The following is a 27400-nucleotide window of genomic DNA, read 5'->3' on the forward strand; positions in this document are numbered from 1 at the left end:
TATCACAAGGGCTTTGGTCACAAGACACAAGACTGTTTTGACCTCAAAGATGCTCTAGAGTAGGCCATCCGGGAAGGAAAATTGAGTGAGTTCTCCCGACTTATTCGAGAACCAAGGAGACGGGAACGTGAGTGCTCAGAAGAAGACCGTAGCCGAACCGTCAAGGCTAGACAAGAGCCCACAGAGAACACCGACAACCCCCAACTTTTATGGTTAACGTTGTGATCGGATGTGATACCCCCACCCTCCCCCCCAAGATCCAAGTCGGCAGTAAAAAAGGATACCCGAATCCTTTCAATCTCGACAGGAGACCCCATCGCCTCAAGAGGAAGACCTCCCGTGATATCCTTCGGCCCAGAAGATCAGTGGTTTCACAATCTCCCCGAAAACCCCCCATGGTGATCACGGCAACGGTCGGGACCGGGTTAGTCAGGCGAATCCTTGTCGATACTGGAGTTGACTCCAACATCCTATTCAGGAACGTGTTTGACGCCATGGGACTCAGGGAATCCGACCTCAAGAGCCATCAACACGGGGTCATGGGGTTAGGTGACAACTATATAAAACCCGACGGGACGATCTCTCTCCCAATCTGCCTCGGAGCCAGTGACACTAGGAGGTCGGTTATGGCAGACTTCGTAGTCCTCAGAGACTCCACGGCCTACAACATCATTCTAGGAAGAAAGACTATCAACGAATTTTAAGCTGTGATATGTACTAAATTCCTAACAATGAAGTTCGTGACGGACAAAGGAGCTGTTGGCTCCATTAGGGGAGACTTGGAAGCGGCGATTGCCTGTGACAACGCCAGTCTCTCCCTAAGAAAAAAGTCTAAAAAGGTAGCCGGCGTGTTTTTGGCAGACCTGGATGTAAGGATAGAAGACAAGCCGAGACCAAAACCAGAGGGGGACATGGAGAAGTTCCAGATAGGGAAGTCGACAGAACATTTTACCTTCGTAAACAAAAATCTGGCCCATGAACTCAAAGGCCCCCTCATGGAGGTCGTAAGGGCAAATGGCAACCTCTTTGCGTGGACGCCATCAGACATGCCGGACTTGGATCCTGAGGTCATATCCCACCGACTAGCCGTCAAACCAGACGCAAAGCTAGAGCACAGCGACGAAGGAAAATGTCCCAAGAAAGGGCCCATGAGGTCGCAAACAAACAGTCGGGCTACTTGAAGCCGAGTTCATCAAAGAGCTCGAATACTCGACATGGCTATCCAACGTCGTCCTGGTCAAAAAAGCTAGTGGAAGATGGAGAATGTGTGTCGACTATTCCGACCTAAACAAAACATGTCCTAAAGACTCTTTCCCCCTCCCCAACATCGACACCTTGGTAGACTCGGCGGCAGGATATCATTTTCTCAGCTTCATGGACGCGTACTCCGGTTATAATCAGATCCCGATGCACCGGCCTGATGAGGAGAAGACGGCGTTCATAACACCAGGAGGCACTTATTGTTACAAGGTAATGCCATTTGGATAGAAGAATGCGGGGGCCACCTACCAAAGACTAATGAGCAGAGTCTTCCATGACCTCATCGGCAAGACAGTAAAGGTTTACGTCAACGACATCTTGGTAAAAACAGCAGAGCCAAGCAGCCTTATAGACGACCTCCAAGCTGTCTTCGAAGCGCTAAGGAAATTCAAAATGAGGCTCAATCCACTCAAGTGCGTGTTTGCTATGGAGGCCGAAAAGTTCCTAGGTTTCATGATAACACAACCGGGGGGGTAGAAGCTAACCCAAACAAATGTGAAGCCGTCCTCAAAATGACAAGCCCAGGGTGTGTCAAAGATGTGCAATGACTCACCGGGAAGCTTACGGCTCTATCTCGGTTCCTCGGAGCTTCGGCGGAAAAGGCCCTCCCATTCTTCAACCTAATGAAGAAAGGAATCGCCTTCGAGTGGACCCCGGCATGCGAAGAAGCATTCAGCCATTTCAAAAAGATACTTTCAGAACCACCCGTGCTCAGCAAACCAAGAGAAGGAGAACCTCTGTACCTATACCTAGCAGTGACCACACAGGCCATGGCGGCGGTTCTAGTCCGAGAAGAAGATAAGACCCAGCGCCCAATATACTTCATCAGCAAAGGACTCCAAGGGGCGGAGTTGAAGTACACCAAGCTGGAAAAGCTGGCTTATGCCCTGCTAACCTCATCAAGAAGACTCAAACAATACTTCCAAGGGCATGTGATCATCCTAAGAACCAACCAGGCCATTCGATAAGCTCTCCAGAAACCCAACCTCGCAGGGAGGATGATGGCATGGGCAGTAGAGCTGTCCCAATATGATTTGCAATACGAGCCCAGGCAAGCAATCAAAGCCCAAGCAATGGTAAAAGAGTTGTGCAAAAACTTCGAGGAAGTCATAATCCAGCATGTTCCATGGGAAAGGAACGCCCGAGCAGACCTCCTCTCCAAGCTAGCGAGCACCAAGCCTAGGACAGGGAACAGGTCTCTAATCCAAGGACTGGCAACTGAACCAGCAATCATCTTATGTGCAACCCAGACCCCAAGCCCACCTGATGGATAGACCCTATCTTCCGATACTTGGAACACGGCGAAATACCCCAAGACGAGAAGGAAGCACAAGCCACCAGGAGGGAAGCCCCCAAATATGTGATCATACAAGGGAAGTTGTACAAGCGAGGGCTCCACCAACCCTTGCTCAAATACCTACGCCCCGACCAGACGGACTACGTCCTAAGCAAAGTCCATGAGGGGTGTTGTGGTCACCATATTGGAGGAATGTCGCCGGCAAGGAAGATCATCCGATCAGGGTATTACTGGCCCACGATGATGTCGGATGCTCAGGGGTTCGTCAGGAAATGCAAGAAATGCCAAGAAAATGCCAACTTCCACAAAGCTCCACCTGAGGAACTTAGTTTGATGATGGCACTCCGACCTTTCGCCCAATGGGGAGTCGACATCTTGGGGCCATTCCCACCCGGGCTAGGACAAGTGAAATACTTGATAGTAGCTATAGACTACTACACCAAATGGGTAGAGGCATAATCACTAGCCAGCATATCCTCAGCCACTGTCAAAAATTCATGTGGAGGCAAGTGGTCACCAGGTTCGAAATCCCGGAGTCTTGTCATATCAGATAATGGGGCACAATTCACTGACAAAAAATTTAAAGAATTCCTCTCAGGACTAGGGATCAAGCAAAGGTTCTCCTCAGTTAAGCACCCTCAAAGCAACGGACAGGTAGAAGCAGCCAACAAAGTTATCCTAAAAGGGCTAAAGAAGCGACTCGAAGGGAAGAAGGGCTCATGGGCAGACGAGATAGCCTCAGTCTTATGGTCTTACAGAACCACTCTCTAGTCATCTACCGGTGAAACCCTATTCCGACTCACATACGGGGTCGACGCGGTCATCCCAGTCAAAATAGGGGAGCCGAGTCCAAGATTACTTCTTGGGCGAAGGAAACGAGGCAATCGAGAAAGACCTAGTTGACGAAACAAGACAAATGGCATACCTGATAGAGACAGCAATCAAGCAAAGGATAGCCCTAAGATACAACGGCAAAGTGCTAAGGAGAAGCTTCGGGGAAGGCGACCTGGTCTTACGACGTAACGACATAGGGCCGCCAACCCTAGGAGAAGGCAAGTTGGACGCAAATTGGGAAAGACCTTACAGGGTTAGAGAAGTCCTCGGAAAGGATGCATATAAGCTAGAAAAGCTAGATGGAAGCGAGGTGCCGAGGACATGGAACATAGCAAATCTAAAAAGATTTTACTCATAGGAAAAAGCGACCTGACGGGCTGAAGACCCCTTCACATCCACTTTAATTTTTCCATTTTCCTTCGTTTCCATTTTCTTTAATTATGTATCATATTACCCCTTTATTTTAAGTTCTACATATACATATATAACAACTCTGTCTTTTGCAAGATTTTCGCCAAATACGACGAAACAACAAAAACTACGAGCGGTCGATCTAACGAAAACCCGGGACTGATCACCCTGGGAACCAAAGGGACCCAAAGGTAAAAAAGTAACAAACGATTAAAACGGTAAATACCATAAAAGCGATAAACCAAAAGGCCATGACGGCCCGGATAAGCAAAATCAATAAAGTAGGCAAAAGCCACGACGGCCCGAGCAAGCGAACAATTATCATAAAACGGCTTAATTAAAAGGCCACGATGGCCTGGATAAGCAAAATCAATAAAGTAGGCAAAAGCCACGACAGCCCCGAGCAAGTGAACAATTATCATAAAACGGCTTAATTAAAACGAAGTATCAAAATATTCATTACAACCAAAGGCGCCTTAAAAGGCCCAAAAGCAAAAAGCAAAATTACAAGAACAAAGGCAAGGAGTATAAAAGCTGAAAAGAAGAAGAATCCATCTCAAGGCTTGAGGATGTTAACAATCTTCCCGTCCTCAACAGTCTTGATAGCGCCCACTTGAGAAAGGTCGAGGTCGGGAGCTAGCACAGCAACCTGAAGCTTAATCCCCTCCTCAGTCAGCTTCATGGCCTCCCAGGCCCCTTAGCAATCTCCTTATTTTTCTTCTTCAGAGCGGCTTCTTCCTGACGGGCAGCCGTTGCCGAGCTCTCCACCAGTTTCAGCTTTTCCTCCAAGTCTTTGATCTTCTTCTCGGCAGCAGCGGTCTCACCATGGGAAGTGTTCAAATCCTTCATCAAGGTGATGTCCCGCTCCACGAACCTATTGATTTTCTTGGCATCTTCCTTGGCTTTCTCCTCCTGCTCAGATAACTTCTTCTTCAGAGACTCCTCCCGGGACCTCGAATCAGTCAAATCCTTCTGGGAGTTTCGAAGCTTCCCTTCCATAGAATGAATATTTCCCAAGACAGGCTCCACCTTCTTAGCGATAGCAGCAGCACGGAGAAGACTACGATAGATCCACCTCACAAAGTTGCAGATACCGAGATCTTCAGATATTCACAGACCATTTCAAAACAGTGAATAGTAGCCCAGCTATTCGGGTGCAGCTGCGACGGAGCAACATCGCACCGATTTAGCAAACCCATGACGAAGGAAGAGAAGGGAAGGCGAACTCCCAAGGTTTTGAACATGGGTTTATAAACCCACAACCAATCAACAACTCGAGGGGAGGCCAAGTTCTTTTGACAAACACGCTCCCGATCAGTAGGACCGTAAACCTGGTACAATGCCTCCTCAGGTCCTCCTCCGCACAAGAGCCCGGCCTGGCGAAGATCCTGGAGGCTCTCACGGGTGACCTTAGAAGGGGCGTCCTTCACATCGGAAGTAACCCAGGCTTAGTGATCGACAAAATCGGCTAGCGGCCGCTGAGCCATGTTCGGGAGCACAGGGCGGTCAGCCATACCTACAGCGGGGGCACCACTTAGTTAGAACAGGAGGTCGGGAACCCTAAAAGCAGTATAAACAAACTACAACTCCCTAAACCACCCCCTAGGTACCCCTACACTAACCCAGAACTCAAGCAAAACCTAAGAAAAATCCAATGGCGCCCCCTCTAAAAGAAGAAGCAGCAAAAGCAAACAAAAACCCAGGCATGCATAGGAAAAAACGCACAAAAAAAGCACAAAAGGAATACCAAAAGAAAACCAAAAAGCAATGAAAACCATAAACAACATACCAGAAAAATGCAGAAGTTGAGGAAGGAATCCGAAAGAAAGAAAGAAATCTGGAAGCGCGAACGGAATCGAATCAGCAGCAAAAGAAGAGAGTAGAAACAGCAGCAGTTCAAGGAAACAGAAGAGGGAAAAAAGAAGAATGGGGAAATGAGGAGGTTGTGAAAATAAAAAAAGGGGGTGAATAGTGTAACCGTCAAGGAAGAAGCGCCAAAAGGCAGGGGCATACCTGTCATTTCATGCAAATTTCAAATCACGAAATGATGGGCATTTAATGCCCAGCACAGACGCCAAGGAGGCAGCGTCAGAGACGAGATGACCATGCGTGAGAAACATGAAACGCTATCAACGAGCTCCCGAGAAGAAGAGCACATTCCATCTCGGCGAGTAGGACAAATGCGCCCAGCCACGAGCCCCAAACCTCAAGGCTGGCGTGTTGGGGGCACTCTTACGGACCAGAGTCCAGCCCAACTAGTCGTCGGGTCGGGGCGCCACCCCTGACCCAGGCCCAAGCCATCCCTCACGACAGGAAGAGTCCGACGGGTCGGTTTCCAACACCCGACCCAGGTCACCAGTCGGGTCGGTATCCTTGGGGCCGCCCCCGAGTCCCCGACCCGAAGTCTGGAATGACCTGTTCCTCCCACGTGGACTAGGACAGCTCATAGAAGCTCCTTGGCCAGTGGGCTAGGTCATCCATAGTCCCGCCCTGCACAGTATATAAGGGGAGAGGACAGCTCTTCCCCCAAGGTACGTCATATCTTACCTAATTTGGCCATCCCCTCGTACGGACACTAACTTGACCGTCGGAGTGTCCTTGCAGGAGGCCACCCCATCGGCCTCCTCTCCTCCGGCACCATCAACTCACTGAGCACACCTCAAACGCCCGCTCCAGATCAACCCGGGGTTTTTCTCTCTAACCTTCTCATCACCATCCGATCCACCGAGCACTCGAGATCCCACAGTAACAAACAAGTATGGAATCTACTTCATCCGCATCAGTTTGTTCAAAACTTTTACAACCTTAATGCTAGAGATTGACTCATTAGTAATCTCTCAACGAAGAGTGATTGGAATTGCTGACTTGGTGTTGCAGCTTCTTCTTTGTGGTACTATATATATAGAAATCTCCTCATCTTTGAAGGAAAGAGTTTTCTTCCCGTTGCAACTGTTAGTAATATTCAAGCTCGGTTTGAAGACATTCAAATTGCATTGAAGAATAACTTCAAACAAAATTCTGCTACAAGAAGCTCCGGGCAGCTCATATGTTAGGTCTTTCCACCAAGATTGTGTGAAGCTTAATGTGGATGGTTCTTTCCTCTCCTCCAATAATAGTGCGGCCTGTGGGGGTGTTCCGAAATCACTTGGGCAGATATATTGTTGGATTTTTGTGTAATTTGAAAAGTTGTTCCATCACTCATGCCGAGCTTTGGGAGATTGTTGAAGGCCTTCAGATTGCTAATACACATAATTTCCAACACCTTATTGTTGAATCTGATTCTTGGTCTTTCCATTAGGTTTATTAAAGATGGGTGTCCAACCTCTCATCTATGCAAACCACTGTTGGAAGACATAGCAATCTTGGAGAGACGTTTTCAGAAGGTGGAGTGGATCCATATTCTTAGAGAAGCTAATGTTGTAGCCGACACCTTGGCTAAAAAAGGACAGGAGCTCCCCATAGGTCTTCATTTGTTTAAGAGGCCACCTTCTGACACATGCTCTACTTTCTGATTCTCGTGGAACTCTTAGAATAAGGCTCGCTAAAATTTTTATTTTCTAAGAGTAAAGTTAATTTTTAAAAAATATTTTTTTAAAAATCGTAATATTTATATTTGGTAAATCAAATTAAAACTAGTTTTTAATAAACACGAGTAATAATAATTGCATTTGGTAAAATAGTTTTTAGAATTTAAAAATATTATAATAAACATAAATGCAAGCATTAAATTTAAAAATTAGTTAACATATGAGGTTATATTAGACTTTTAAATTTTGTAAAGTACAAGCCAATTTTAAAAAGTTTTATCTTAGATGCTTTCAAAATACCCTAATCTTTTAAAATCTGCAAACACAAGCATATGGTATTTTTTATTTACCAAATATAAAATGAAAAACTTGAGTTTTTAAAAAACACAACCACCTCTTCAAAAAATTTTATCAAACCAAACCTAAGAAGAGTTGATTAGCCTTGTTTTGTTTGTTCTGGTTTGGGTATTCATATTAACCCCCTTTTTTAAAAAAAAATTAATAATATGATTAAGTAGGTCTAATAATATATATTTTGAGTATTTATAACTAAAAAATTGTTATTATTATAATTTTATGTAAAAATTAATTATATATAACCGTTATTTTTTAATTTAATTGAGTAATAATAGATATTAAATTTAATTGACTAACATGATAAAAATTTTTGTTTTTTTATGTGAATTTTATTATTTTTATATTGCAATCAAGTTGTATTAATCTAGTAGTTAGATCACTAATTTACTTAAACAAATGTCGAGAGTTTGAATCTCGCCTTATATAAATAAAAAAAAAATAATATGCTATAAACTCAATTTTTATATAAATAGATAAATAAATGTATGTTCAAAATTATCACTTACACAAAATTACTTACATGAAAAAACTAAAAAAAAAAAGTAACATACTATAAACTCAAACTTTTAGATAAATGAATTATTAACTCTTTCAATATTTGTCTGTCCTAAATTATTAACTCTTTCGCTAGTTATCCTTGCCTACAAAAAGAAACAAATTTAACCATTTCAGTAATTAATACGCAAAACTAAAATTTGAAAGAAAAACTAAAAAGACAAAAGAGTAGACACCTCTTTCTTCCAATCAATCCGTACAGTTATGATTATCAGACCAAGTACTTGAACGACAAGGGCACATATAATTCAAGCCAAAGTCCCTGCAGAATATTTATTCTTATTATATAAAAATTGATATTTAAATTTTTTTATATTATATTTAAATTATATTTTTTAATAATTTTATATTAGTAATTTTACTTACCTAAAATTTAACTAATTATCTTTTAAGAAAAAATAAAAAAAAATCTTAACTACAATTATTTAATTAAAACATAAAATATTGATAAAATACAATAAATATATATTAAAAATATTATAATAATAATTATAAAAACTTTTAGTTACAAATATTAAAATTTGACAACTTAAACATATTAATAGTCTTACTACTATATTATTTAATCTTTTTATGCATACTATAAGACTATGCTACTCTTTCTTTCTTAACCTCTCATACTAATTAGTAAAAATTTCTTCGAATAAATTTAAATTTGTCGTATTTTCTTACTAAATACATTTAAATATATTATGATTATAAAATTAATTTATAATTTTATATTTATATTTTAAATATTTTTATTCTCGTTCATTTTTTTAAACCCAAATAAGTTTAAATTTGACACATCTTTTTAATAGATATATTCAAATCTATCATAATTATAAAACTAATTTATACTTTTGGTATTTTTATTCTCATTTATTTTTAAAATATTTTTTAATTATTTACAACTCAAAAAACACCATATGAAAAGACAAAGTATGACAACTAAAATAAATATAAAAATAAAAGTAACAAATGAAGATATAATTTTGCATAACTCTAATATAAAAAGTCTATGTCTTTTTTTAAAAATAGATATTCAAATTTTTTAAATAATAAATTATATTTTAATTTATATTATATTTTAATTGAATAATTATAAAAAATTATATAAAAATTATTAAATAAATATTCTATAAAATATTTTTAATATAAAATAATTTAAATTTAACATTAATTAATATATTATTTAATTAATTTTTAAATAATATAATACTTATTAAAACACACTATATAATATAATTAATTTACCTTTTTGTGTATCGGACATATCTCAATCTAAAATAATTAAGACTGTTCACAAATAAAAACAATAGATTTCAATTTGGTATTTACATACCTTTACTTCAAGATATAAGGCGAAAGCTAACACAATAGCTAACGAAACTCTAACTACATAATATGACCCTAAGTTAATAAAAGTACTCATTTTTTGCCAACTGCATCCTCTGACAATTCCTGAAACAACACCCTGCAGCCGGTCCAACAAGGAGTTGAACACAAGGTTAGTCGATTCAATAGTAACAGTTGGCAATGAATTAGTAATAGCTTGTAGTTTCCATGTCATGGACGGGAGTAATCGGGTTTGATGTTGAAATATTTTCATAACTAACACCGAACAAAAGCTTGATTCGATTTACTACTTGTATTATTGACATAAATGTCAATAAAGAAGTACCCCATTTGGATTCAAATAAAATATCAAAAAAATTAAAACAAATAATAGAAATCCAACTTTTGTGTTTTAGTTCAAATTTTAGAAAATTTACATTTTTATAAACTTGTGAATTTAAACGAAACATTAAACGATTTCTAAAAATTCATTAAAAATTATCCTTTGACTTATTAACATCTAAAAAATCATTACCGGGACTTTTGATATTGAAAAAGTTAATATAAAGTATAGCCCTTCAAGGTAGCATAGGAGTTAAAACTTGAATTTTTTTCGGAGTCAGAAGTAACAAATAGTTATAAATTATAAAATGACCAATTATATTTATACAATATGTAATTTGAGAAATAAATAAAATACAGTATAAATATAATTGGTCAAATTACATATTGTATAAATATAGTTGGTCATTTTATAATGTATAACTAGTTGTTACTTTTGACTCTCAAAAAAAATTTCAAGTTTTAACTCCTATGCTATCTTGGAGGGCTATATTTTATATTAAATTTTTTTCAATATCAAAAATCCCGGTAATGATTTTTTCTATACTAATAAGTCAAAAGATAATTTTAATGAATTTTTAGAAATCGTTTAATATTCTGTTTTAAATTCATAAGTTTATAAAAATGTAGATTTTCTGAAATTTGAACTAAAACACAAAAGTTGGATTTCTATTCTTATTCGTTTTGATTTTTTTGATATTTTATTTAAATCTAAATGAGGTACTTCCTTATTGATATTTATATTTTAAAATTAATATAGAATAAATAAATAATTAACTTTAAAGTAGTAAATGTCAATAATCTGATACAAGTAATAATCGAATCAAGCTTATTTGATTTACACTATTTCATACTAATTCGAATTAAACTGATTCGATTTAGTACTATAGTGTATAATTCGAATTTAACCAATTCAATTTATACTTCAAACAATATTCTCATGTAATTGGAATCAAGGTATTTTGATTTACTACTATATTATATAATTTGAATTAATTTAAATCGATTTATATAAAAGTATAGTTTGAGATATTTATGTAACATTTTTCTATTTAGATAATTTATATAATATTAGTATTGGTTTGGTTTATATATGTGTTTTATCCAAATTTTTATTTTATTTTTGAAAAATATACATGAGAATTAGATTAGATTAAGTGATTAACTTTGTTGTCCAATTCTTAAATATCACATATCACAAAAATATAAAAGTGATGATTTTTATCTTATACTACAGGTCAGTAAAAGTCAACAGAAAGTTTAACTTTATTAATATTTAAATATATCTTTAATTAGAGAAAAAATTAAACATTAAATCTTTAAACAATTAAGTTAAATTATGTGTATTTAAAGACCACTTTAAATATTAATCTCTAAAAATATTAAGAGATCACATATATAATATGTACATATTTTTTAAAGGATATATACGATTCATATAAAACTGAGTTAAAGGTGTAAAGTATATTTTTTTTTCTTTAAATATAATTTTTATTCATTGCTCTTCTTGTTAAACAAAACGGTTTTTTCAATTTATTTTTAATGCCTTTTATAATTATATAATATATTTAAAATATTTTTTGTTTTAATAAATAATAATATGTACTATTTTAAAATTCATTCCACATATATATATATATATATATATATATATATATATATTAAAAATAAGACTGGACATACTGACATAGTATTAATATGTATTTAAAAAATTCTTTTATTTTTTATTAAGTCACAGTTGGCCATAAAAAATAAAAAATATGAGTATCGATAAGTAGTGTAGTATCCAAAATATATCCAACATATAAATATGACATCTTAACAAAGTATCCATATTTCATACTTACAAACTTAAATAAAAAATATAACGTATCATTAACATCAGTTTTTATTTTTTTTTTGGTGACTAACATCAGTTTTTATTTAACATATCATGTCATAGCATTTCTTATTTCGTATTAAAAAAAATACAAAAAACAAATGATGAATAAAATTCAAGAGTTAATAAATTAAAATTTAAAATTTCAGTAATTCTAATAACAAAACTTCATTCATTAAAACATGATTATCCAATTATTATAAAATGTATGCGGTGCATCTGATTTTATTTTCACTATTTATATTTTCATAAGTGAGAGGAGAAGAGCTCACCATAGAAATTATTTTCTTTGAATTTTATTTTTTCTTTTAATTCCGTGACTCAAATTTAGATCCGGTGATTCAATGCTTGAATAATATCATGTCATGGTCACAAACAGATCCAATAATGTCAGGAATGAATTTCCAGTCCAAACAAAATGAAAAAAGGTCCAATTCAATTAATATATATACTTTTAGTATTATGAGGATGTGATGTTGAATTTGACAATATAAAAATTGCTAATAAATAATTTAAAAATTGTCTTATAATTTTAAAATTGACAATAATACATGATAATTATATTAAATTTATTTATATTAAAAAATAAAAATTATTTTAAAGAAATTATTATTAAATTAGTCATAAATTTTGTGAAAATAGTTAACAGGTAATAAATATGATATTGTTGAGCTGAATTATGAAGAGACATTTAACTTTTAGTACATGAAAATAACAAGCAATTAGCTAATAACTATGTTATGCTAACACGATATGCACAAGGTAAGACCAAAAGAGCCACCGTTTCTACTCAAAAATGATGGAGTATCGCATAGTTGGACTATCAACAATTCATTTGAGAGGAATTGGAATCATTTTGGTACTTACAATGAGGTCCAAAGATTGGTCTTTAGTCGATAGTGTAGAGAAAAAATGTGTAATTACTAATTAGCTACTATTTTTTTGGTACATGTTATTTGGGCTTTGTTATTTGGTTTGGTCCGAATATTTTGTGATCCATAAGATATGATAACAATGTTATATACCAACAAAAACTAATATGGACCTAAAGAAGCAGAAGAAGAAGAAAAAGAATAACAATCATAACAATAAATTACCGAAAAAAAAAAAATCATAACAATAATAACCATCCTTGTGAAGGAGACGCCTCCAACGGGTCTCCAATTTTTGTCAACATTTTTTAAAACTAGTTCAAAATGACCTCCCAATTACTCCTCTTCTCATCCACCCATATTTTTACTCAATTATATACCCAATGAAAAATATATCCAAATTATACATCCTATGAAAAATTAGTAGTGCACGTAGGGCCGAATGAAATCGGATTCGTCTTGATCTGATTCGACTCTAAATAATGACTATATTTATTTTTAAAATTTTTATCCAATTTTAAATCTGATAAAATCATACTAGTGAGTCTGAATCAAGTGAAGTTTGAATCTTAATAAATTTTATGTCAAAAATTATAATGCATTTATTTATAAAAAAAAAATATATATACTTGTATATCGAGAAGTTGATATCCACATTTAAACTTGAATTTTTCCATAAATTCTAATTTTATTCTTCTTTAATCTATTTTCTAATTCAACAAATATGATTAAAAACAGAATAATAAGCTCATAATTAATATAACATAATCACTAAAGATATAAATATCGCTTGCACAACAATTTTGTAGGTTTGAATTTCTTATTTCATTACATGTGTTTATCGAAAAATAAAATATTTAAATTAAAAAAATAAAAAAAAATCACTAAAGTTATTTAAAATATTCCCATTAAAAGTTTTTAACATGAGTAAGTTTGTTGTTATAATTTAGTTTCGATTTAGTGTGGGTACATATATCAGCGTTTTCATCTTTTGTAGGTACAAATAGTCATTTATTCTTTATTATAATTTAACTATTCTAATTAAATCACATTTTAACGGTTGAACCGATTGAACCGTTGCGAGAGCGGTTCGAAGCCCCACCGCTCTCTGAACCTTAGTTATTACTTTGCTTTTGTTTTGAGTGCCGGGAGCAGCAGACACCGATTCATTTCTTCTCAGTCATCATCATCAGTTGGGGGAACTCCTCTCCCGCCATTTCCCCGCTCTCTAACTGTTAACCATGAGTATCGTTGATAAGATGCTGATCAAAGGCATTCGGAGCTTCGACCCAGAGAAAAAGAACGTCATCACCTTCTTCAGACCCTTAACCCTAATCGTTGGCCCCAACGGTGCTGGAAAAACCGTACGATTTTCATTCCCTCCCTTTTCTCTTCTTCTTTTTCATAACCCTAACTTCTTACTATAATACGCCATTTTCATTCGTTTTATGCAGACAATCATCGAGTGCTTGAAGCTTTCTTGCACTGGCGAGTTGCCTCCTAATGCAAGGTCTGGTCACAGTTTCATTCATGACCCCAAGGTTCCTCTCTTAAGACTTGTTAAGGATCATGTTAAGTTGACTCGTTATATTTTACAAAACATAAGGATACTGCTATGGCTACTACTAATTGATTAGTATTTTGGAACTTGTTTTGGAAGGTTGCTGGTGAAACTGAAGCGAAGGACCAGATTAACCTCCGATTTAAGACAGCAGCGGGAAAAGACGTGGTTTGCATAAGGTCCTTTCAGCTCACACAAAAGGCGTCGAAGATGGAATACAAGGCAATTGAGAGTGTACTTCAAACTATTAATCCTCATAATGGGGAGATACATTGTCAACTTTATTCTTCAACTTCAACCACAAGATAGGTTCCATTTTCTTGATTTCAACGTTAGTTTTAACGGTATTGTGAAAATGTTGAGATGTGGAAACAATACAAAAGCAATATGTTGTGTTTATAACCAGTATAGGAAGTAGGTTAATGAAAGTGTTTTATTAATCCAATGAATGAGAGACTAAGTGTTTTGGTTTACTTTATTAACGTAATATAGTTTGAATCTAGAGTTTGCTTCTGGCTTGTGATTGCCAAATTGTCTCTTTTTTTGCTTGTCGTATTAACTTGACTTACTTGGTTTGCTTTGTCAGAAAGTTTGCCTTAGCTATAGATGTGCAGACATGGATAAGGAAATTCCTGCGCTCATGGGTGTTTCTAAGGCCATTTTAGAAAATGTTATATTTGTTCATCAAGATGAAGCGAATTGGCCACTGCAGGATCCTTCCACATTGAAGAAAAAGTTTGACGACATCTTTTCTGCAACTCGGTATCATTTGTGTTACTATACAATTCCTCTTTTATTAATCTTTTGTATGAAAAGGGTTACACATCACAGATCTACTTTGGATTTTCAACTTTTGTGAGCTTTGTATAATTCGTTTAACTTGTCTTTTACATATTGTGTTTGGTCAATGCATTCTGCCCACCCAAATTACCAAATTTCTCATCATTATGAAATTCAAGTTGTCTTCCATGTTGCTCAAGTAGGTAGTACATGAAATCAGCTGTCGCTACATTGTAAAATTGCCTCAGAAGAATCTTACTATCATAAGTATGAAGCAACTTTCAATCATCTATGGTTTAAATCACATAGCTGATAATACTCCATTACATGTGCAGAGGACTCTGCTTGACCACAAAAAAAAAAGGGACAAACACACACACACACAATCCTTATTGAGCCATGTTAGGTTGAGTTTGCAGAAACTGATGCGGTACTTTACATAAAACAATTCAAGGAAATGCTAGTGTTTGTGACTTAGAGTTGATAACATATTAATATTACTGAGCAGATATACAAAGGCACTGGAGGTTATAAAGAAACTTCACAAGGAACAAGCTCAAGAGATAAAGACTTTCAAGCTTAAACTTGAGAATCTTCAAACATTGAAAGATGCAGCTTATAAGGTCACTTTCCTTTTCTAAAATTTGACATCTCTGCAGATGAAAATTTGCAAATTGTCTTCCCTTTTTCTTTTTTTATTTTATTTTATTTTTTTAATTTTTTCTGATGATCTTGGACATAAACTGCGTTATTCTCCCTATTTTTTTGGATCATAAATGTAAGACACAAAAAACAATTTGAATTCTTCTGAGTTCTTGCATTCATGTGCTGCTCAGTTGCTGCAACGATGTATTATTGTTTGGAGGGCATTCATCTCTCCAGGCAGTGCTGTTGTCTTCTTTTCCATGTGTCTTCAAACAGAAATGTAGAGAAGTTCTGCCATTTTGACTACTATAAATATAAAATAGACCACAGTTTCCCAAAAAAGTAAAAGAAAGAAAAAAAAATCTGATTATAACTATTTTCTTTTATCTCCTTACAGCTTCGTGAAAGCATTGCCCAAGATCAGGAGAGTACAGAATCTCTAAAATGTCAGTTACAGGAGTTGGAAGGAAGCATTAAAGATGTGGATGATAAAATACATCATGCAGAGAAAACACTGAAAGTTTTGCGAAAGCTGCAGGACCAAATCTCAACTAAAACTGCTCAACGAAGCACTCTGTTTAGGGAACAACAGAAACAATATGCAGCTCTTACCGAGGATAATGAAGGTGCTGGCCGTTGTTGTATATGTGTTACCATTTCCTCTTAGTTTTCATCTAGTTTTAGTTTCATTCTATATTTCCATGTGTTTTTTTATCTATTGCCCACTAGTTTACTTCACAGTAAGTTTTTTTATACTTCTGGTTCTTACATTGATTAGACACTGATGAAGAGTTGATGGAATGGAAGACAAAGTTTGAAGAAAGGATTGGAATTTTACAAACAAAAATAAGCAAATTGGAGAGAGAATTGAATGATATTGACACTAAAAGTTCTTTCCTTAAGCAGACTATCAATGATTCCATCTGGGAGATCAGCAAGCTTCAAACTGAAGCTGGAGTAAATAATTGATGAAAAGTTGTGTTTATACAGCTATCCGGTTGTGTGGAACATTATTGTAATTTTCTCTACTTTGAACTACAGGCTCACAAGTCGTTGAAGAATGAACGTGATTTGTGTATTAAAAATCTTTTTGCGGAGCATAATTTAGGGCCTCTTCCAGAGTCACCCTTCACTGATGAGGTTGCTACCAACCTGACCGTCAATCATGTAAAAATCAAGGGCTTTAGATCTTGAGAAGGACCTCCAAGATAAAAAGGTGTGTTTTCTGTCCTCCTTCGCTAATTACATCTTTGGTTTTAGGTACTTATGATAATGTTTTGATAGAAATGACAGAATTTGAGAGAATAATTGATGCTGGTTAGTTAATTGATCTTGTTGGCTTCATTGTCATACTTGGCTAGCGACTATTATAACGGATTTCTTTGCTGGATGTACAGAGAGAATGGCATGCTTAGGTGCATGACGTGTATTTTTCCTTGGTGCTTTTGTTAGCAGGATATGTTATCCTAGTTTTTTTGTACTTTATTCTGTCTGTTCAGTTATTCACTAATGAATTGAATTTTTTTATTTGATGTGCTTCTCTTGATTGACAAAGCTTCTAGATCATTTTCAATATTTCAACACTTATAAAACATCATCAATGTTGAAGATGTCAGTAACATCAGATATTCTAAAATATTCCTGGAGCTTCTAAATTATGGTGAATTGAGTATCTTATTTTATATTTTTGGATTCTTTTGTGCAGAAAACAAATGACAATAAACTCAAGATGGCATGGGACTGCTACATGAATGGCAATAACCGGAAAAATACTCAGCTCAAAAAAGCGCTAAATCAGAGATCAATCTTTGACATTTAAATGCATGGTCAGATGCCAACTCGTTTATGATATTAAGATTTTGTTATATATGCAGAATGGCATTGTTAGACGCATTGAGGAAACAGAAAATGAGCGTGATTCACTCGAACTTCAAATTTCCAATGTAAACATTTCTCACATTGATGAAAGAGAAAGAAATTTGGTGAGTTTAGCCTGTTGTTTGAAGTTGTTCAGTAGCTCATAACCTTAATTTTAGACACCAGCAAGTTTTATGAAGTGATGCTTGCAGTGAATAGATGTGGAGAGGAAGACAAACCCACTATCTGAAAGAATTTGAAGAAAATATACGTCAAAAGCAAAGTGAGCTATATATAGTATTGAACAAAAGATTAAGGATGTCAATCGGGAGAAAGCTATATATAGTATCATGGTTGCTGATTCAGAGGACAGAGTGAAGCTATCTTTTAAGAAAGCAGAGTTGGAGAATCACAAGGAGAAACATAGAAAGATGTAAATCAATTTTTTGTATCATTTAATTTTCCTTATTATTGGCTTTCTGTTTTCATAACTGTATATTATGAAGTTGGTAATCTTCTGTGTATTCTTTACAGAGTAGATGACCAAAAGATAAAATAAAAATGGTGGTAAAAGGGAGGGTCCCTGCTGATAAGGATCTGATGAAGGAAGTTGCTCAAGCATTAAGGTTGATCGGGGAAACACTTTCTTTTGTTGTGTTTTTCTTATATATATTTACAAAATTTCAGTGTGAGAAACACGTAGTTTTTTATTGCGGATGGCTGTGAACCAAAATTCTGCCATAAAGTTATTGCAGATGGCATTGGCTGATTACCTAAAAAGACCATTTATCATTTAACTTGCTGGCTGCTTAGTATCATTTCCTTTTTAAGAGCTCTTTATCTAATTTGCACGCATTTGAAAGATAGACAAAAAAAAAAAAAAAAAAAAAAGAAAAGAAAGAATGGAACTTATAATCATATAACTATTATAATCATATAACTATATAAGTTTCAGCCACTTCTCTTCACTTCTCGCACCATCTCTCAGTTTTTCTATACATCTATTTTCTTTAGGCTCTTCATCCTTCATTTGATCAGAAAAAAGAAAAGATATTAGGATCTTCAAAATGCACGCATTAGTATTTAAGTGGTTTTATCATGATCATGTTGTTAACATGTCTTACATTCAACGATTAGACAATTTCAATTATAAACCCAAAAGTTATATCACATCTCAATAAAAATATGTGATAAATTTTAAGAATTGGGATGGTTCTAAATCGAAGGCACCCATTTTTATATGGTTTAATGGCGAATCGCAGCTAGATTTCTCAAAGACAACGTTTTTTGTTTCGGTGCTCTTCTTTTCTACCTCAATGTATAAAAGAAGAGCACCGAAACAAAGAGTGTTGCCTTTGAGAAATCCGGCCACGTCGATTCCATCTTCTAAAGAAGCTTTGTCATCAAACCATAAAAAAAAATGGATGTCCCCCATTTAGAACCATTCCAATTCTTAAAATCTATCACATATCTTTGTTGAAAAGTGATGTAACTTTCGGGTTTATAATTGAAATGGTCTAATATTTGAGTGCAAGACATGTTAACAACATGATCATGATATTGTGTTTTAGTATTTTGTAAAACTATTCCTAGCCTATGAAATTTAGATCTTAAAACGAAAATTGTTAATGTGCCTAAGAAGATGATTAGAAAAAACCACTTCAGTATTAATACGTGCATTTTGAAGATCCTAATATTTTTTCTTTTTTATTATGAAGTGAATGATGAAGAGTCTAAGGAAAAAAAAGAGATGGTGTGAGAACGGAAGAGAAGTGAGTGAAACTTATATAGAGCGGCTCTTTCTTTCTTTCTTTGCCTATCTTTTAAATGAGTGCAAATTAAATAGAGGGGCTCTAAAAAAAATTCTAACCAGCCACATAAACTTTTAAATGATAAATGGTTTTCTTTTCAAAACAAGGTAATGTCTTTGGTGAGAAAAGTATTTTCAAGACTTTAAAGGACCATAAAATAAGATGCCAAATGAAGGACTGAGATGACATCCATACAACAATTGTTGAAATGCAAGTTTTAACCCAAAATTTAATGTATTTGTAGACTAGTCCAAGTTGATTTAGTTGGACCAACTATTTAATGATCGATTTTTTTTTTATGAAATTTTTTTTGGGACTTTGTAACATGGGCTACACTACACCCACATTTCACTAAAAAAATATTTTAATACAAACTCATACTACAAAAAAAAGCTCGAATTATTGCTCACAGTCCACCGAAAAACTACTCCATATTTTAATGATCAAACACTACTTCATATTTTAATGAAACCCATATCCTTATGTACAACTTCATCTTTTATATAGACATATGTTTTTTTTCTCAAAAAACTTGAAGGAAATGAAAAAGAGTTTATAATAAATTTTAAGTGATTTCAAGAATTATAATAATTTGAAGCTTGGTGTATGTAAAATATTTGTAAGTCTTTTTTAAGTTATTGTAATTTGAATTTACACGAAATTTTAAAGAGATGGTTTTACAGAAAATTAATAATGGATAACACTATTGAAATAAATAAATATTAGTTAGTGTAATCAAAGAACACGAAATTTTATAGAGATGGTTTTACAGAAAATTAATAATGGATAACACTATTGAAATAAATAAATATTAGTTAGTGTAATCAAAGAAGAAGGTTTAAGATGGAATTGAGTATGAGTAGGAAAGTTGGAACGCGATTTAGGCTGTGGTAGAAGCCATTAATGTTGTTAGTAAACAAAGCACCTACATAGGTGATTTAGTGTTTGTTTGGATTGACGTTTGTCAAACTTAGAGTTTGAATAAGAGTGATTTTGTAGAATTGTTCTTGGATAGAAGTGAGTTTATAGCAACATGATTTATGTTTGGCAATTTTAGTATAAAATTTGATAACACAAATATTGTTTGGATAATATTAGTTAAATCACTTTTAGAAAGATAATTAGTTAATTACTAAAAAAATATAATATTAAATTATAATGTTATTATTTTAAATATATTTAATCTATTTTTTATACTTCTTTTAGTATTTTTTTTATATAATATCTTTTATAGTACTCTATTTTAGAATGTTATTTTTTTACTATTATAATAAGCATTAATATTTATTTATAAAATTAAAAATAACATAAAAAATGATAACTTTTTAAATATTTTTTATAATAAAATTAATATTTATTTATTAAATTAAAAATAACATATAAAATAAAATATTTTAGTACTCTTTTTAAATACTCTCAATAATCTTATTTTTATTATTGTTTTACGTTCTAACTTTTTACTAATTATATTTTTATTATTATTTATAATTAATTTTTTATTTAATTTATCATTTCTAATAAGAACAATAATACATATTATAAAAAATTAGAATAATAAACAGTGCATAAAAATTATAACAATAAATTTTACAATATCAAATAAAAAAATATTTTATAATTGTTTTAATATTCTCAGTATTTTTTTATTCAATATTATTTCGGACGATAACATTTTATTACTTATGACTCTATTGTTATGAATGATCAGTTTTTTATTTATTTTGTCATTTTTAATAAAATAAATAATTCATATTATAACAAAATTACAATAAAAAAATTTAATTAAAAAATGGAAAAATCAAAATGTAAAAGAAAGTATTAAAAATGATAAAAAAAAAATTATGGACGTTAATACAATATTTTGCTTCAAATGAACGCACTTTTAGATACAAAATCACCTCTAGGTTCAGAGAAAAAAATAGTTGTTAAACATCAAAGAACAACGTTCAAAGAACTTAAACGCACTTTTATCCTTTTCAACACCCTTAATAGTAATAGTGTATCAAAAACCATGGTGTCTTGTTTGAACAGAATGAGTACATTCCATTTGGTTGATGTATATGATGAGACATAGATACAAAGACACAGACATTAAAGACGTAGAAGTAAAATATTTGTGTCTATGTATTGTATTGTGTTTGGTAAAAATAATAAATAAGATACACATATTTAAAAAGGATTGAATTATCCTTCATTCAACTACAAATTTAACCACCATCACTGCACACCCATTATCCTAAACATTGCATATCATCACCATTGAATTTTTATTTCTTCTAATATATTTTATTTCTTCCAAAATCATCTTAAATTATCATTTAAATATTAAATATATAATATTTTTTGAAAAAATTAAAAAACTAATGCTCAGAATTTATCAAAGATTAATCAAAATTTAAATAAACAAAAAAATTAAATGTACAATTTTTTTTTGAAGAAAATAGAAGGATAAATTTGGTTGTAGAATCTAAAAGAGGAAGAGGAAAAAGAAAGGTTTGGAGAGATAAGGATAAATTTTAAAAATTGAATAAAGGTAAAAGAGTAAAAAATTAGTGTCTCACAAGTTGTGTCTCAGTGTGTCACCAAATTGGAAGTACACAAATTTAGTGTCTTCGTGTCCATCCGTGTCCTCCCGTGTCCTTCACAAATCTGTCTCACCAAACCAAACAGCAGACATGTGTCACCGTGTCCATGTTTCAATGAGACATGGACATCAACCAAACACTACCTCGAGTAACGGAATTCCTAAAAAGTTATATACTAACATAATCCACAAAATACTAGTCTGATTAATAAAGAAAAGGATAGCAAGATTGATCAGCTTCCAGCTTCGTCGCGACATTGGACCTGCAGTATTGTGACTGGTTCAATCATAACATGGGATGTATCTCATTATCAACCCATTGACCACTCATTAGAGTTACATAGACATCAGGATCTCATGAAGCAATTATTATATAAGACAATAATCACATTAACATTAATTAACAATTACTATTTTATTGGAAATCATCTAGTTGTACAATAAAAATAAATCAAGAATCCTGAATTTCACCAATTAATGACCTGTTCTCTTAAAATCTACAGCTAAAAACCTAACCATACACAACTGAAGAATACACAATTTTGCTTTAAAAACACAAGAAAACCAAGGATCTGTCTATCAAATTATCCAAGTATCAAATAAAATAGCACAACTTAGACAAGAATGGTTCAAGAACAGTAACAATATTGACAAGTTCAGGGTCCAAAGAATTTTTCTCCTTTGCCTCTCTCTTTTGGAGGCTCTCTTTGACCCATCAGTCTTGCCTTTTCAATGTCTATCAAGCCTGATAAATCATTGTCATTCTTTTTCACAATTACCAAATTTAAATCAGAGAAGTTATTGAATATTGAAGAATCAAAACACAGCACAAAAGACTTCAATGAATGCTCTATACATTGTGCAGTCTATACTGATTGTCATTATAATCTTAATCTCAAAGAAAATTAAAAGAGACATATAATAGTGTAGTGTATTACCTCTATGGAGCAAGAGGCGAACGCAACCAGGGATCAATACTCTCTGCTTCATTGAAAATCTCTAGGCTGCGTTTGTTTCTGAGAACAGGACAGGACAAGACACTGATGGACAGAGACATAAAATTTTATGTTTTTGTATTCTGTTTGGTGATAAACTAGAACAAATTATGAAAATCTAATTTATTCAATATGCAAAGCAAAAGCTAACACAATAGCTGACGGAACTCCAACTACATAATATGACCCTAAGTTAATAAAAACACCCATTTTTTGCCAACCGCATCCTCGGACAATTCCTGAGACAACACCCTGCAGCCCGTCCAAGAAATTGGATGCTGCAAGAATTGGCAGCATAAATCCTACCTGTCGAACCACTTGTACGTTGTTACTGTAAACATGGCCCCAAACGTTGCGTATCATTATCATCAGTGTTGCAACCAGAATACCCTCAATAATGGCTGCTACTACCACTACACGCACTGCTAAACGTGCAGACCAAGGATTACCAACTCCAAGTTCGTTAGATACACGAGTACTGTAACACAAACAAATAATTATGCAATTACAATTGTTACTTTGATCTCGACATTTGTTGTCACAGAATTCTAAATATTCATAAGCACGTAGCAGTAATTAAGTTACCTTATAGCTCCACTTAATCCAAACGGGATCATCCAAATAGTTAATGCTGTATTCACACTGTAATTTTCAACATTAATTAATATAGGTGCAAATAATAATATCCACAATAACATGTAAAGTGCTGGTAGCTAAGAATTGTGAGAACTACATCAAATGTGGAACTAACCAAATAGAAAGCACTGATGTTTGCAACTTTGGATTTGGAAGACGACCAGATAGGAGAACCATCAATTCAAACGACCACAGTTCCAAGCTGCTCAGCATAATGGGAACCAAACAAAAACTCATTTGTAGAGGATCTCGAACAGTATAATGGTGAGAAAAGCAACAGTTAGTAGAAACTTACCAAACCATAATAGCAGAAGGAATAGCAAGTTTCAAAAAAGAAGGAATGTCATGGAATGCCTCCACTGAAAACCCGTCCAAGTTTGTGAACATTTTGGAGAAAACTTAATATAGAACGCAAGTCTCAACACATTCACCCAATACGATATACAATTTGATATGGCAGCTCCTCTACTCCCTAAGTCATATTTTAATACTAACGCCCAACACAAAGCAGCATGCAGTGCAGTAGCTATTCCAGAGCTGAGCATCATTGGAACTCCAATGTTCTGTGTCTGTAGAAATCTAGTCTGACACTGAAGAACACTAGAGGCAAAAAGGTATGGAATGATTAACTGAGCATATCTTCCTACTTCTGTGGAGATTTCGTGATCTTGGCCAAATAAAATCAATATGGATTTTGTGTTTGCCCAAATGATAGAGATGGTACGCATAAGATGATAAGAACAAGCATGGCTTTCTGAACGTGTACGCCTAACATGTCATACTGTCCTGGTCCATATGATTGGCCACAAAAGGTATCCAAGGCACTTGCCATTCCCATCTGTCATCATATGAAACCAACAAGGAGTTGAACACAAGGTTCGTCGATTCAGTAGAAACAGTCAACAAGGTTAGTCGATTCAATAGAAACAGTTGGCAATGAATTAGTAATCGCTTCTAGTTTTCATGCTATGGAAGGGAGTAATCGAGTTTGGTGTTGAAATATTTTTATAACTAACACCGAACAAAATATTGGGATGGTTCAGTTCGGATTATATTTATTTGATATTTTTTAATAAATTTAAATTACAAAAGAAAAGAAAAGGAGAAAAATCCGATCAGTGAAACCATAAAAAGAGTGTTAAGATATATAAAAGGAACTGACCACTAAATCGATGCCAGTGACAGAAGAAAAGGAGGTGGCCATGGAAATGCCGGAAAGAGCCAACTCGCTGACATGACCCATAAACATTACGAAAATAAGCTCAATGGCGAAATTAAGAAGGTTCACCATAATTAAAGGTCCTGCCAGACATATTTGCTTTCTCACTTCTTTAACCACTGATCTTAACTTATTTTTGCATAAGTTGTGGAATTAAGAAGTTTATAAGGAAGAACAAGTTAGTCTCAGATGATAGAACTTATGAAGAGTGTGTTGTAACACAATAGATTAGGTTTATATTTAGTTGAGTTTTAGGGAGGCATAAAAAATAGTGGCTAAGGATGACATTAGGTTAATCCCCTATTTAAAATAAATTTTTTTCAAAATCTACTCTTTTTTTTTATCAAAGATAGGATTGAGACTCGAATTAAATTAAAATTATATATACATATTGTGTTTTAAAATTTCAATTTCATTTGGATATATTTTTATTATTGTTAAATAAAAAATTTTGTAATTATTGAATTTTATAATATTTAAAAAATTTTATTCTTTTGACCCAATTATATTTGTAGAAATATTTTTATTTAGTATTTTGTTGAATTTTTTGTATGAAATTTAAAGTTCGAGAGTTTTATGTGTTTTAGTGCCTATAAAAGTATAAATATCAATAATAGTCTGTTTTAAATATAATATTGAAATGAAATCACACTATTTAGATTGAAATTGCATAATAAAAAAGAAAATTAGTTTTTAAGAATACTAATAAAATGAAAGAGTTGTGACAAATAAAATAAAAAAAAAAGATAAATAGAAAAAATAAAGTATTACTATTATTGGCAAATTTTCTCTTACTAATTTGATTTCAATTGTTTTTACAATGATAATTAAAAAAAAACGAATTAAGAAGCACATTAGCATATATTTAAACAAAATACATTAATTTTCAGTCTCATCAATTTTAATTTTATGTAATTTTTTTTCAAAGAAATAAACAAACCAAAATGAAATAAATGACAATTCAATTATTTTAAGAAAGCATTAATTAAATTTTATTAATTAAAAATTCAACTATTAAGCATAAAAACAGTTATCAAATTCAGAATCTTAAAAAATTTCAATAGCAAAATTAATAAATTTTTGATTAAAATTAAAATATTTTAGCCTCACCATTAAGAAATTTTATTAAGCATGGCTTTCTGAACGTATACGCCTAACATGCCATGCTGTCCTGCTCCATACGATTGGCCATAAAAGGTATCCAAGCCACTTGCCATTTCCATCTGTCATTATATGAAACCAACAAAGAGTTGAACACAAGGTTAGTCGATTCAATAAAAACAGTTGGCAATGAATTAGTAATCGCTTCTAGTTTCCATGCAATGGAGGGGAGTAATCGGGTTTGGTGTTGAAATATTTTCATAACTAACATTGAACAAAATATTGGGATGGTTCAGTTCGGATTATATTTATTTGATATTTTTTAATAAATTCAAATTATAAAGGAAAAGAAGAGGAGAAAAATCCGATTAGTGAAACCGTAAAAAGAATGTTAAGAGATATAAAAGGAACTGACCACTAAACCAATGCCAGTGACAGAAGAAAAGAAGGTGGCCATGAAAACGCCAGAGAGAGCCAACTCGCTGACATGACCCACAAACATTACGTAAATAAGCTCAATGGCAAAATTAAGAAGGTTCACCATAATTAAAGGTCCTGTCAGACATATTTGCTTTCTCACTTCTTTAACCACTGATCTTAACTTATTTTGCTTTGATACATTAGGCTCAATAGAGACACCGGTATTATTCTTGTATTCTCCCTCCATGGCTAATTTATATATTCTTACATAAGTTGTTGAATAAAGAATAAGTTTGTCTCAGATGATAGAACTTATGAAGAGTGTGTTGTTGTTGGGAATAATTCAGCATTCCCCCTTGAGAAAATACCTTTCATAGAGAAATAAAATAGATACAATCACAACACAAGAATTTAACGTGGAAAATCCCAATTACTGGAGAAAAAAAAACCACGGCCGTTGTCAAATGACAACCAAAGAATATCACTATGTGAAAATTGTTACAACCCATAGACTTCTTTCTCTCTAACACCGGCACCCCAGTACACCCACACTCTCAAAGCAAATATTTAACTACACCTCATAACACTAGCTAATCAAAGAGTATAGAGGAAAAGAAAAGTCAGATACAAGCTTTAAGTGTTTCCGACTGGTGCAAAAAATATGGAGAACTTAGCCTCAAATTTATAGCCTAGGCCACCCATTCCATTTGCTATCCTAAGTAATGTGGGACTAATTCAACCAAATCCTAACAATCTCCACCTTGATTGAAATAGTCACACATCTTCAGCTTCCATAGTCAACACCGACAATTCTTTGCTGCCATTGTCTATACCGACAATCATAGTTCAGAGAACTATCATACTCCACCATGAAAGTATACTCACTTGGAATTAGACCACTCCAAGCATTTTGCCTTGGTACAGATCGAAACCTTGCTGAAAATTCATGGTGCAACTTTTAAATTGGCTTTTCCTGGAAGTTCTTCAGCCATCGACATAACTCCGCCACACACCTTGCATCTCAACGCCAACCAATGCCCGTGTGCAATTGTGGACCCGATTGCCACAACTCATCCTTATCCATGGCAGTGCGGCAATACCATGAGGATACTTCTTATCTTCTAGAGAACATCATCTTCT

General features: G+C 33.8%; 2 pseudogenes across 1 annotated transcript; one reads left to right on the top strand and one right to left on the bottom strand.

Annotated features, from left to right (window-relative positions):
• Positions 1–4480: 4480 nt before the first annotated feature.
• Positions 4481–26507, bottom strand: LOC107635852 (protein DETOXIFICATION 16-like; annotated as a pseudogene).
• On the top strand, positions 13773–18294 carry LOC107638436 (DNA repair protein RAD50-like; annotated as a pseudogene). The gene is made up of 11 exons (XR_015881111.1): positions 13773–14015; positions 14106–14192; positions 14312–14477; positions 14797–14974; positions 15501–15615; positions 16035–16263; positions 16416–16594; positions 16679–16853; positions 17343–17619; positions 17707–17927; positions 18029–18294. The product of XR_015881111.1 is annotated as a DNA repair protein RAD50-like (transcript).
• Positions 26508–27400: the final 893 nt, after the last annotated feature.

The sequence above is a fragment of the Arachis ipaensis genome, chromosome B4 (assembly GCF_059453495.1).
Source record: "Arachis ipaensis isolate K30076 ecotype BB chromosome B4, ASM5945349v1, whole genome shotgun sequence".
NCBI classification, from domain to species: Eukaryota; Viridiplantae; Streptophyta; class Magnoliopsida; order Fabales; family Fabaceae; genus Arachis; species Arachis ipaensis.